Here is an 11,887-nt window from a genome sequence, read left to right on the forward strand (position 1 = left end):
ACCCTGGGAGTTTTCATGTTGTCGATCCATCGTTTACTGCTGTTTTACATCCCACCACAAGCAGACTTAGGCTTTGTCTATAAGCTTCCATGATGTGCTCAAGCGGCAACAATCACACAAACATCCGGACGCTGATCTTATTATCGCTGGGAACTTTCACAAAAGCCAGCCTAAGGAAGGTTCATGACGAACTTTTATCAAACATGTAATCCTGTCCAACCAGTGGATCGAAGACACGGGATCATTGCTACTCTCAGTTTAAGGAATGCCAACAAAGCCCGCCCACTTACCGGCTTTGGCAACTCGAACCAATTCCGCCACTTTCCTCACACGGAAATATAAACAAAATGCTCGTTCAAGAAAAACCCCGGTGCAGAGCGTAGTGACGCACTGGCCCGAACCTCTGAAGCCATGCACAAAGGCATGACATGTTGCGGCCAAGTTCATCTGAACATCAATGAATTCACAGATGTCGCATTAAGCTTTGTCAACATGCTAGCAGAGCAATCCAACGAAACAATAAACTATAAAAACCTTTTTCCAAATCCAGGAAGAAAACCGTAGGTGTACAGAACAATCCGTGCTGCAGTAAACAAACGCACTGCCGCATACAAAGCATTGTGCTATGCTCTCTGACACGCAGTAAGCCAAACTCCGATACAGGGAACGACTAGAGGACAATTGTCTCTCTTGACTGTAAGCAAAACTAAAGAGAGGGACCCCTGTGGAGAGGGTGAGCAGCCTCAAGTACCTTTGTGAGGTAGACTATTGTGCGGTTGCTGGTGGAAAATTGAGCAGACATAAGTCGTCCGGGTCAGAGACGAAGTACACTTTAATGATTTCAGACTTGTAGAGGATTTACAGTTCTTGAATTTGGTTGAGGTGACACGATTTGTATTACAGGCAGCAGAGAGTATGCCAGAGTGTACAGAGTAGTTTGGAGTGTCGCTTAATATGAGTGGTTCGAAACAACAGAAATAACAATAACAATTAGTAAATGATATATGAACTCACTCTGTTACTTATACATTAATATTTATAACTTTAACACATAATAGCAACATAGCATATAGCAAATAGTAATATAATGACGATTCAGACATGTACCAGACTAGATTAGCACTTGTGAAAATGGCATCAATTATCTGCCACATGAGCTCGGAAAAAGAAAGAACGGATAAATATGGCATAAATACCACAAACAATATCACTTATTCAGTAAATAATAATATACACATACTCAAAGGACTTTCAGTTTACAATATTATACACCAATATATTGCTATTTGAACTGTATCTCATATGCATTACTAGCGCCGTATGTTGATGATGCAATACGCAATGCGTGTGGCGCCACATACACGATTAGAATTAGCAACTAGCGATAACACAAACTTATGCCTTCAAATACCGCATTTAAAGATAATGAAAACATAAACATAAAAAAAAAATCACTCACTTGTATATGAACGCACTCAGTAGAAAAACAACAACGGCATGAACAACAGCGAAGAATGTCTGAACTGCGTCTTGTTACCTACTGTTAAAGGGATCGTTAAAGGGAAATGCCAAAAGTCCTCAGCGCAAATAGCTCTTAAGTCACAAGGGAGCACTAATGCCTCTTTACATAGCCGGTTTTTTTTACAACCCTTGGTGTAAACATCTCCGAGGACCTGACTTGGACTACCCACATTCAAATCCCAAGTTAATAAAGCCCGGTACCGACTGTACCAATCTGCGACAGTTGAGAAAAGTTTAGGATCTCACCAAGCAAATCCTGACCAACTTCTCATTCAGGGACCATAGAAATGTTGAGTATTGACTCAGTGTAATGGTCTCAGGGTTGGGTAATGGGAACCAGCTCCAGGTCCAAGACATCCAAAGCCTTGGAGAGGAGTTGGGCGACTTTAGCTGAAGCACATCTCTAGGATCATGCATCTTCCCTCGCTGCAGACCATCTGCCCTCAATGCTGCAAAAGCAGAGATGTTTAAAAGTCATCAAGGACTCAAAGCCACCTTAGAAACTGTCTTTTTCACTTTGTGTGCAATCGGGTAAGCGCTTTCCGTATCCTGATGGCAAAAACTGAGAGACTTAGGAGGGTTTTCTTCACCCCAGGCCATCAGGCTCATAAACTCTCAAACCCAGCCGTCCTTACCTCTTCATGTCTCCACTTAATATTCCCTTAATCAGTAAGATACATTAATCCATTCTCTACCCTCATACTGACATATTGACAGTGTCCAACCTTGTGCCACATTCGCCTCTTTTACATTCCCTGTGTATCTTAATATTTACGGACTACAGTATACGTTCCATGCATTTGTTTATATATTATGTTATTCCTATATTTTTTATTGTTTTCTTTTATTCTTCTTCTTTCAGACCTCTATTTATGATGATTCTCCTCTGTGTTGGTGTTCTTTAATAATTGCACTGTCCCAGGAGCGGAAAACCTGGAATCAACGATTTCACTGCTGTTGTATACATTCTCATATAATTGTGTATGTGACAAATTAACAAATCTTGAATCGTGGAGACAGACAGGTCTGTCAATTATTGATATTGCGTGGCTTTCCAGTGAAAAAGTGGAACTTCGTCAGAATGTTGTTAACTAATTTTTATATAAACTGACATTCTGAAACAAAATGGGGTGGCACTTCTAAATTGCTTTAGGGCTGGTTGCTATTTTTTTGTATTGAACAGATTCTCCAGCTGACAATGTTTGCATCCAGGAGCGCTCCAGGAAAGGATTATTGCGAAAGCAAAAAATTCTCAGTAATTCTAATGTTTACATTCCTGGTAAACGTATCTACAGTATGTTTACACTGTACACATATAAGCTATTATTGTGAGCAGTAGCATACCTAGGGCTGGGAATCGATTCCAAAAAGAATTGATTCCTTGATTCTGAGGCATTGGGAATCGAGAGTCCATCAAGGGGAAACGACTCCTCATTCAGGAGTCTTTTTTCAGTTCACAACAAGGTTATCTATGGAGTCTCTCAAACAGAAGCACTACATCCTACAAATGTCTGCACACATTAAAATTTACGAAAATAAACAGAAAAAAAAAAACAGAGTCGGTACTGATCATTTGAATTTTGGAATGTAGCCTTCGTTTCAGAAGCACAATCACCAAAAACCATTATTACAATGAGTTGTGAGATAAAAGATTATTTTCAATTTTATATTTAAAAAAAAAACAATTTAGAAGGTTATTTTTACGGTGGGAAACTGGCTTGTCCACATTTTTGAGCGCGGGCATGACAGAAATAGCAAAGAGCAGACGTCATTGAGGGTCTTGATCTTATTACCATCTAAAATACTATTTTTTTTAAAAACATTTCTATCAGCCAATGATAATTATACAAGAACACATCACGAGCATAGATCAGTGGCCAAGAGTGCATCTGATTGACAGATAAACCATGAGCTCTATCAGTTATTAATGTTCTGGTTATTTTGTTTCAATTTTATGTTTGTTTAATAATTTGATTGCAAAAGTATATCAGTCAAAGTGATCATCATCAGCTGAACTGTGCACATTTATTTAAGCCACTTCATTTCTTAATTTTACTCCATGGGATAATGGGATAAAACGAATTGTCCCTGCCTGAGCTGGGCTAATGGACTAATTTCACGGGCAAATTCTGACAAAATTAAAATTTTTCGTTGTCGTCCGTTTTTTAAAGTGGTTTTTTTTTACAACAACGATTCATATATAGGAAAATGATACCTCTTATACGACCTATCCTGCAGTCATCATGGTGAGCTTAGGTTCCTTCAATCTTAAAAAAACAATAATTTGGATACACAAATCGAAAAACCACAGTGAGGGAATCGATTCTTGGAATCGATTCACATCAATTCCAGAACCAGGAATTGGAAATTGGAATTGATTCCAACAATTGTGGAATTCGAACAGCCCTAAGTGTACCATTGTGGTTTCAGTCAAGGGCCTGGCAGTAGTTACCTGTAAAACTACATTACCCTTACACATCTATCTTCTACAATCTCATGATAAAACAGCTAACGCAGCCCATATGCATTATAATTCGCATATTATACCGCCGAAGGCTCCCACCACCGACCGCTGATCAACAATTTCAACAGTTAGAAGCTATGTGATAGTAGTTAGTATATTGATTATTAGTAATCATACATTAATTAAGAAACTATTAAACATTCATTATTCAGTCCATAATCCAATTTTTGTTTGGTTATCGTAGGCTGAGTCCATTTTAATATTCGTTTTTTTTCACAGAAGTCAGGACAACCAACAAGTACACACTATGAAAAATTTTAACCAAATAAATAATTCAAATTATGTTTTATTTATTCATTTTTATTTAATTATTATTTAAAAATAAATACATTATTGCGGCATCAACCTCAAATGGGTGTGTGTCTTTGTTTACTGTTTTTATATATTACATTTTTATTTTGTTTTAGTCACATAACTATAATACAAAACATTGTATGATTGAAAATTAGCACTTAAGACAATTAATTTATACACACACAAAGTTTTATTAAACACCTTCAATGGGTGGTGTTTTGTTCCAGATTAGAACAAACATTTTGAACGGAGTTTTAATCCACAAGAACTAATAATAGGGGAACACATAGCTATAGGAAATTATACCAATACATAATTTAGTTTAAAAAGAAATGCAATCTTCAGTTGCAAAGGCTGTGTCCATTGGTACCAGACTTCTTAAAGAACATTTTGCATGTGTCCTCTGCCAAAAATGATACCCAAAATTATTACATTAGTACAATTTACACAAAGAGTTGTGTGAACCTGGATATTTTTTCTGAAGAATAGTGGACAGTTTAACTGCTTAACCATCACAAAACGACTCCATGAACAACTATTAAAAAAAAGAAAAGAAAAGAAAAGAACAAGGAAAAGAAAAAGAAAACGAAAAAAGAGAAGAATTTAAGAATGGAATAGTATCATTTAATTTAATTCAATAGCATGTGTCACTGAATCAGAGTAAACATCTCACGTAAAACCTGAATTGAAATGTTCTTTTAGGAAATCAGAAAACCAAGACACAACCTTTAACGTTGAAAATAGAGACTGTGTTGATTTTAAAAATAATTTTATGAAAGGTTTTAATGGACAAAAACTCATTCAGAGCAAATGCAGCATCATCTTCTAGGGGGCCAGTAATACTGCAGACCCTTTGAAAGGTTTCGCAAGCTTATTCTTGTAAGTTCAATAACGTGGACTTCTGCATCTCTTTTGACAATGCAAACTACTTGTAAAATGGTCGTTGAGAAATCCTAGATAACAATACCACAGCCTTTGACGCTGAGGTAGGAGATTATATAATTAAACAAACTTTTTAACAAAAAAAAACCTAAAAAATTTTATTTTGGGGGGGGGGGGGGGGGGGGGGAAAATTGGCTATAGTGTGTTGTACTATTATAGTTCTGTGGCCTAAAAACCACCATCAAAATGTTCTTTCTAGGAAGCATCAGTAACAAGACACACCCTTTGGATTTGAGACGAGAAAACATGCATGCATTTTAAATTAATTTATTAGCGAGATTTGAATTTAATTCAATAGCATGTATCCTGAATTAAACAATTGTAAAGTAAAACTTCCACGGAAATGCGTTTTTTAGGCCCAATTAACAAGTCACAACTTTTGAAGTTGGAGATGGAAAAACTTTAATGCATTGGTAAATTAATTTTATACAAGTTTGAATGTCAAACACAGGTCCCTTGCAAATGGAGAATGTTCATCTTAGGGGGCGGTGTACTGCAGCAATCTATACAAGGCTCTTTGTGAGCTTTTTTGCTCAATTTTTACATTTCCAATAGCTTTTGCTTGCGATGTGACCAGCATGTAAATGTTGTTCTATCACCCAGTAACACTAACAAGACAACCTTTAAACGTTGACAGATGTCAGGACTTTGTTATTTTTAATTATTTTATTTACATTTCTGAAGTCAACTCAGTCACAGCACACTGCCAAGGTATTCCCTCTAGGGGGCGGTTGTACTGCACAACTCCTTTTGGAAGCTTCCAGACGCTCTTTCTGTTTTTTACAATACAATAGCTTGTTGTTGTGTTACACTTTTGTAAATACAACCAACATGTTTCATTATAGGAAAAACAATTAACAAGGAAACACCCCCCCATAAAGCGTAACTAAAATAGTCTTTGTTTTTTTTTATTAAATGACATGTTTTTTACATTTCAAAATGCCTGTTGGTTGTTGCTATAGTTTCTGCAAATGCAAAATGAGTCCTCACTGTTATATTCTATGAACCAGTCACAAGACACCCGCCTTTGAAGAAGAGATAAAATGCTGTATGTTTACAAAAATTGATAGGTTTATAGGTTTGAATTTGAATTCAATAGCATGTATCAGAAGTTTCTTATGAAAGTAAAAGATGCATTAGAAATGTGGTTCTATGAACCAGCAACAGAGACACACCCCTTTGAGGTTTAAAATGTCAGACTCTGTGTCTTTTAAATGGAATATTTTCACATTTCTGAATTTTAAACTCAGTCGGAAAACAACTGCAATGTGTTCCTCTAGGGGGCGTGGTTACTTGCACATCTTAATAAGCCTTTTAATGTTCACAAATTTTACCAGTTCGGTTCAAAATAGCTTAAAAAAGACAGAGTTACCTACCCTAGGAATCATTATAACCAGGAAATTTTAGCGTGCTACAAGAAGCCACCTATACGCCCCTTTGAGAAAAATTAAAAATAAATATTCAGATCTGAAGGGACTCTACCCATTTTGTTAATAGGTAGAATAAAATGCCATCAAGATTGGTTTTTCCTCCCGGCAACTATTATATCGTTACAAAACACCCCTATATTTCTTTCAAAAGTCCTTTTTTAAGCAACTAGATTCAAATGTCTTTACCTTCTATTTAGAAATTATAAAAACCATTAGAATTAAACTATACATCTCTCCAACCTAGAACATGTAGAGGGTCTTGCTTTTCCCAGACTTTACCGCTTGCTAGTACTGGGCGGCTAATCTTAGAATTGGTATCAATAAATATTTAATGATTTAAAAGCTGACAACTTGAACTGGCTCAGATTTAAAACAAGAATGAAATGTACCCCTGTACAATCTCGGTGCTGGTGATTCTTTTTCCAACAAGCTGTAAAAAAAAACTTTATAGAAGCAGTCCCTGGTCCTTACGCAGTGTCAGTTGGCAAGTGTTATTCGGAAAAAAAAATTCAGGAAAAATACAACATTTTTTTAGGTTGCAAATTCAGGAACTATTTACAATCCTATTTAAACAGGTTCGCAAAACCATTAGCCCTTTCATGTCTTGACACCTGCCTTAAGGACTAATTTTAGGTAAAAAGGAAAAAAATGATTTCCTGCATTTACTAATACTTTTCAAGCCTCCTAATTTAATACTACATCTTCAATAAAAAGTTTATGGGCGGAACAGAATGAGGGTCAGAATTTCAAGTGAGTTATGGGCGGCATAGACCTGGAAGAGATTAATAGATGTTCTATAACCTCCAGACTATGAGGCGCCGCGTAGGATTTACAATCAAACTTCGCTTATGAAATACATGTTTATAAAAAACACGTGCATATACAACCTATACATTCTCACATATACATGCATACTACTGGATTGTTCACAAATTACATAGTATTAAACACGGCAGCACTACTAATTAAAATCGATACCAATACATATAATGTTAACAATGAATGCATTTACCACTTGTGAATAACTTGCGTATACCTAATAAACGTGACGCGTGCATACACCAAAAGACACTCGCATATATGTATAAGCTCTCGATCCATGCAATACACACCTACACACACTCGCGCATACATATAAACTCGCTTGCATACAAACACAACTGCACATACTCGCATATACATATAAACTTGAATCCGTGCATATACACCTATTAAACACTCGCACATAAATGTAAAACTCGCATGCGCGAATACACATCCATTTAAACACTCGCGCATACATAAAAAATAACATTTACTAACGTATACAGTTCAGATAAGAAAGACACGTGGGTTTATTTGTGTACATATATATATGCCAAGTGATTTTCATATGTAGATGTTGCGTGAAGTTTTTCAAGTGTAAACGGGAAGGCATTTCATTCAGTGTACACGGAAGGCCTTTCATGTGTAAAAAGAAGGCTTTCGTTAACGGAAAGGCTTTTCCGTGTAAAAAGGAATCGTTTAAGCGTGAACGGAAGTAATTGTCTATATACCGCAATTTGCAATCATGATAGTGATCGTTCTAAACAACTGAATGCAATTAGCATTTTGCCGAAATGTTCTTTCTCGCCCACTATTATAATTACCAACGCAAACGATGCCAACATCATCCGCCGGTTGAGTTCACGGACCCATAATATCACACGTCTACAGGCAGTAATTGCAGTCTCGATCTAGAAAAAAGGGGGGTTTTGGGGGGGGGGGGGGGAGGGGGAAAAAAAAATTTTTTAAACGTTCTAGGATGGCAATCTTCATGAAATGCATCCAAACGCTATGCAAATGTACAACACACACAGAGATGAGTAAAATGTCCCTGCCTCTATAGTTTTAAAAAAATATAAAATGTGTTCCCGAACTAAGTCCCAGTTTCAATATTTGGTGGCAGCTTAGCCCATTTTCAGAATTAAGGATGTCAAGAAATATTTAAATGTGATTAATTAAAGTTTGCTTTTTGTTAAGCTGTATTTGTTTTTTACCAGGCCAGGACCGCACATACCATCGGACTTTTAATAAGGATGTTGTACCTGGTTTTCACGCTCCTTCTGCCCTTCTGGATTGATAATGTGGCCTTGAGGTACCGTAATGTGTGAAAGGCAAAAGAAAAACCAGAGCACTTGCGATGAGATTGGACACATATTTAAATGCGTTTTGAATTTGACAAAGCATGGGATGAAATCAAAAATCTAGAAACAGTGCCACATGATTTAGGTAAACAATTATATTTTTTAAGATGTTAATAGTTATTTGTAAAGGTTTTAACTGTGTGCTGTTTATTTAAGGTGGGTTTATTCGGGGTTTATTTATGAAGGGTATTACAGTAAACTTTTGAATGGTGTCGTTTTTTTATAAATTCCAGTTATGTATTTTTGTCTTGTTAGAGTATATGTTAACATCTCATGGGAAATAGCTTATTCTGGACAGAACGAAATAAAAAAATACCAATGCCATTTGTCATGATCCCAGGGAGGGACCGAAGATGAGGACGACAGCATGTGGTCAAATTAGTTTTCAACTATTAATATTTTTGCACATTTCTGCAAAGGGTACATGTAAACGTTATGAGGGTTGTTGGCTCTAATGGTTATAGAAATCCAAAAGGTTGTGTGAGTTCGATCCTCCTCGGGGCCGGCAGGGATTGTATAGGAGAGTGCATGTGACAGTGCTGTGCAATGCTGTGCAGCGGGTGGGGGTCTCCGGTCACCTGGTGCAAGGGTTACCACTACTAGGTGTGGTTGTTTTTAGCTTCGCTTTGTGAGTTGCAAGGCACCGAACCCACCAACTGCTCCCCGGGCGGCGCAGCATAAATGGCTGCCCGCATGCTGCTCCTGGGTTGTGTTTTCATGTTGTGTGTGTTGGTTCACTGCTGTGTGTGTGCACTTTGGATGGGTTAAATGCAGAGCACTAATTCCAAGTATGGGTTCCACCATACTTGTCTGTATGGTCACGTCACTTATGATCACTCGGCTCGCACGACTGTGTATATGGGGGTGCCTACAAATAACCCTAAACCCTATAAGGAAGCCCATATTGGAAAGAAAAAAAGTACATCAATTAAACTTCATAAAAAACAAAAAAAAAAAAAACACACCATCCAGTCTTACCAAGATTAATTGGTCTTAAGGGATTACGTACAAGGGCCTTCAGCTTGACAGCCTTTAAATCAAGCTGCTTTCCAGTTTCTGACCTTCACTTAGGTGTAATGAGCTTGTATGGGATACATCCATAAGTATTTCCAAACTGCAACCCATTAAAAACCAGTGTAACTAATAAACGCATTAACTAATCCATCACGCAGTAAAAACCTTTACAATAACTAACATCTTAAAAAAAAAAAAAAAAAAAACATTTACTGTAAATCCTGTGGCGCTTTTTTGTTTGATTTTTTCCTAAAACTGTTCTACATTCCCATGCTTTTGGGTCAAATTTTTTTCAACGCATTTAATTATGGCCCAATCTCATGCCAGTGCTTCTTTTTTTTTCCTTTGCTTTAACTACTACATTAGCGTCAGAGACGAGGTCAACAGTATAACATGCCTTATTAAAAGGTCCGATGGTAAGAATTGTGTGTCTTTGGCCTGTAAAAACAAACACAGTTTTAACAAAAAGCAACTTTTAACCACATTTAAATTGGCTTGCCATCCTTAATTCTGGAAAATGGCAAAAACTCAACTAGTTAAACTGGGGACTTAGTTTTGGGACCACATTTTATATTTTTTAACTATATAGACATGAACATTTTATTCTTCGCTCTTTCTGTGTGTGTGTAATTTGCATAAGCGTCTGCCGCTATTTCAACGAAGATTTGCATTAGAAGTTAAATCCGTCACCTTTGTTCTAGATCGAAGACTTGCCAATTAACTTACTGCTGGGCAAGTGTGATATGTCCGTGTGAACTTTGCCCTCGGATAATGTTGAGCACCATCGTTTTGCGGTGTTTATTTATGCGTTTTGTATACCAGGGGTAGAAGGCCGACACAGCAAAGTGCGCGATTGCCATATTGTGTTTCTGCACAGCTACATATGAAATCACTTGCATATCTAGGTATTTACAACAAATAAAGCATGTGTCTTTCTTATCTGCATCTGGTAGACTGTAGTAATGGTTATTTTTTATGTATGCGCGAGTGTTTTATGGATGTGTTATCGCGCATCGAGTTTTTACATTTATGTGCGAGTGTTTTAATAGGTGTATATGCGCAACGGATCAAGTTTATTATTGCTATCTGCGACTATGTGCAGTTGTGTTTGTATGCAGCGAGTTTATATTTATGCGCGAGTGTGGTGTAGGTGTATATGCATGGATCAAGTTTATAAGTGTATATGCGAGTATGTGCAGTTTGTGTTTGTAATGCGCAGCGAGTTTATATATATGCGCCGAGTGTGTGTAGGTGTGTATATGCAGGGATCGAGCTTATACATATATGCGCGACGTGTCTTTTGGTGTATGCACGCCGTCAAGTTTTATGATGTATACGCAAGTTATTCACAAGTGTGTAATGCATTCATTGTTAACATTATATGTATTGGTATCGATTTTCATATTAGTGTGCATGTGTATTTAATATATGTATTTGTGAACCCCAGTAGTATGCATTATATGTGAGTAATGTAATAGGTGTATATTCAGCGTGTTTTACTACATGTATTCATAAGCGAAGTTTGTTTAAAGTCCTACGCGGCGCCTCATACAGCACTGCCTTATCCAGTTCAAAGATCTGCACCTAGATCAGACTACTCCAAGACAAAATTATTTAGAATAGTTACAGAACATCCTCTCCAAAACTACAAAGTCAGGACTGGCCTGATGACGACCATTTGCGTTCGCAGTTTATGCATTATGTCCCAGTCTTCAAAGCTTTGGATGCAAGTACTTTTGATTTCATCTCTGAAATTACTAGCAACATATTAAACCCGACGAGTTTTTAATCGTGTTGTTTGGTGTTTCCAGGGCATGATTCTTTGTTCTGTCCCAACAGGCCTCCGCCATCGGCATTTTTCTTTCAAATTAACCTGAACTGAGGCAAATGAATTAAATGCGCTATTATAAAACGGCGCATAGACGTGGACGGAGAAAGCATAATGTAGGTGTTTAAAGTGCATACACAGTTCGGTAATGATAAATTAATGTTGTTAA

The sequence above is a fragment of the Cyprinus carpio genome, chromosome A25 (assembly GCF_018340385.1).
Source record: "Cyprinus carpio isolate SPL01 chromosome A25, ASM1834038v1, whole genome shotgun sequence".
NCBI lineage: Eukaryota > Metazoa > Chordata > Actinopteri > Cypriniformes > Cyprinidae > Cyprinus > Cyprinus carpio.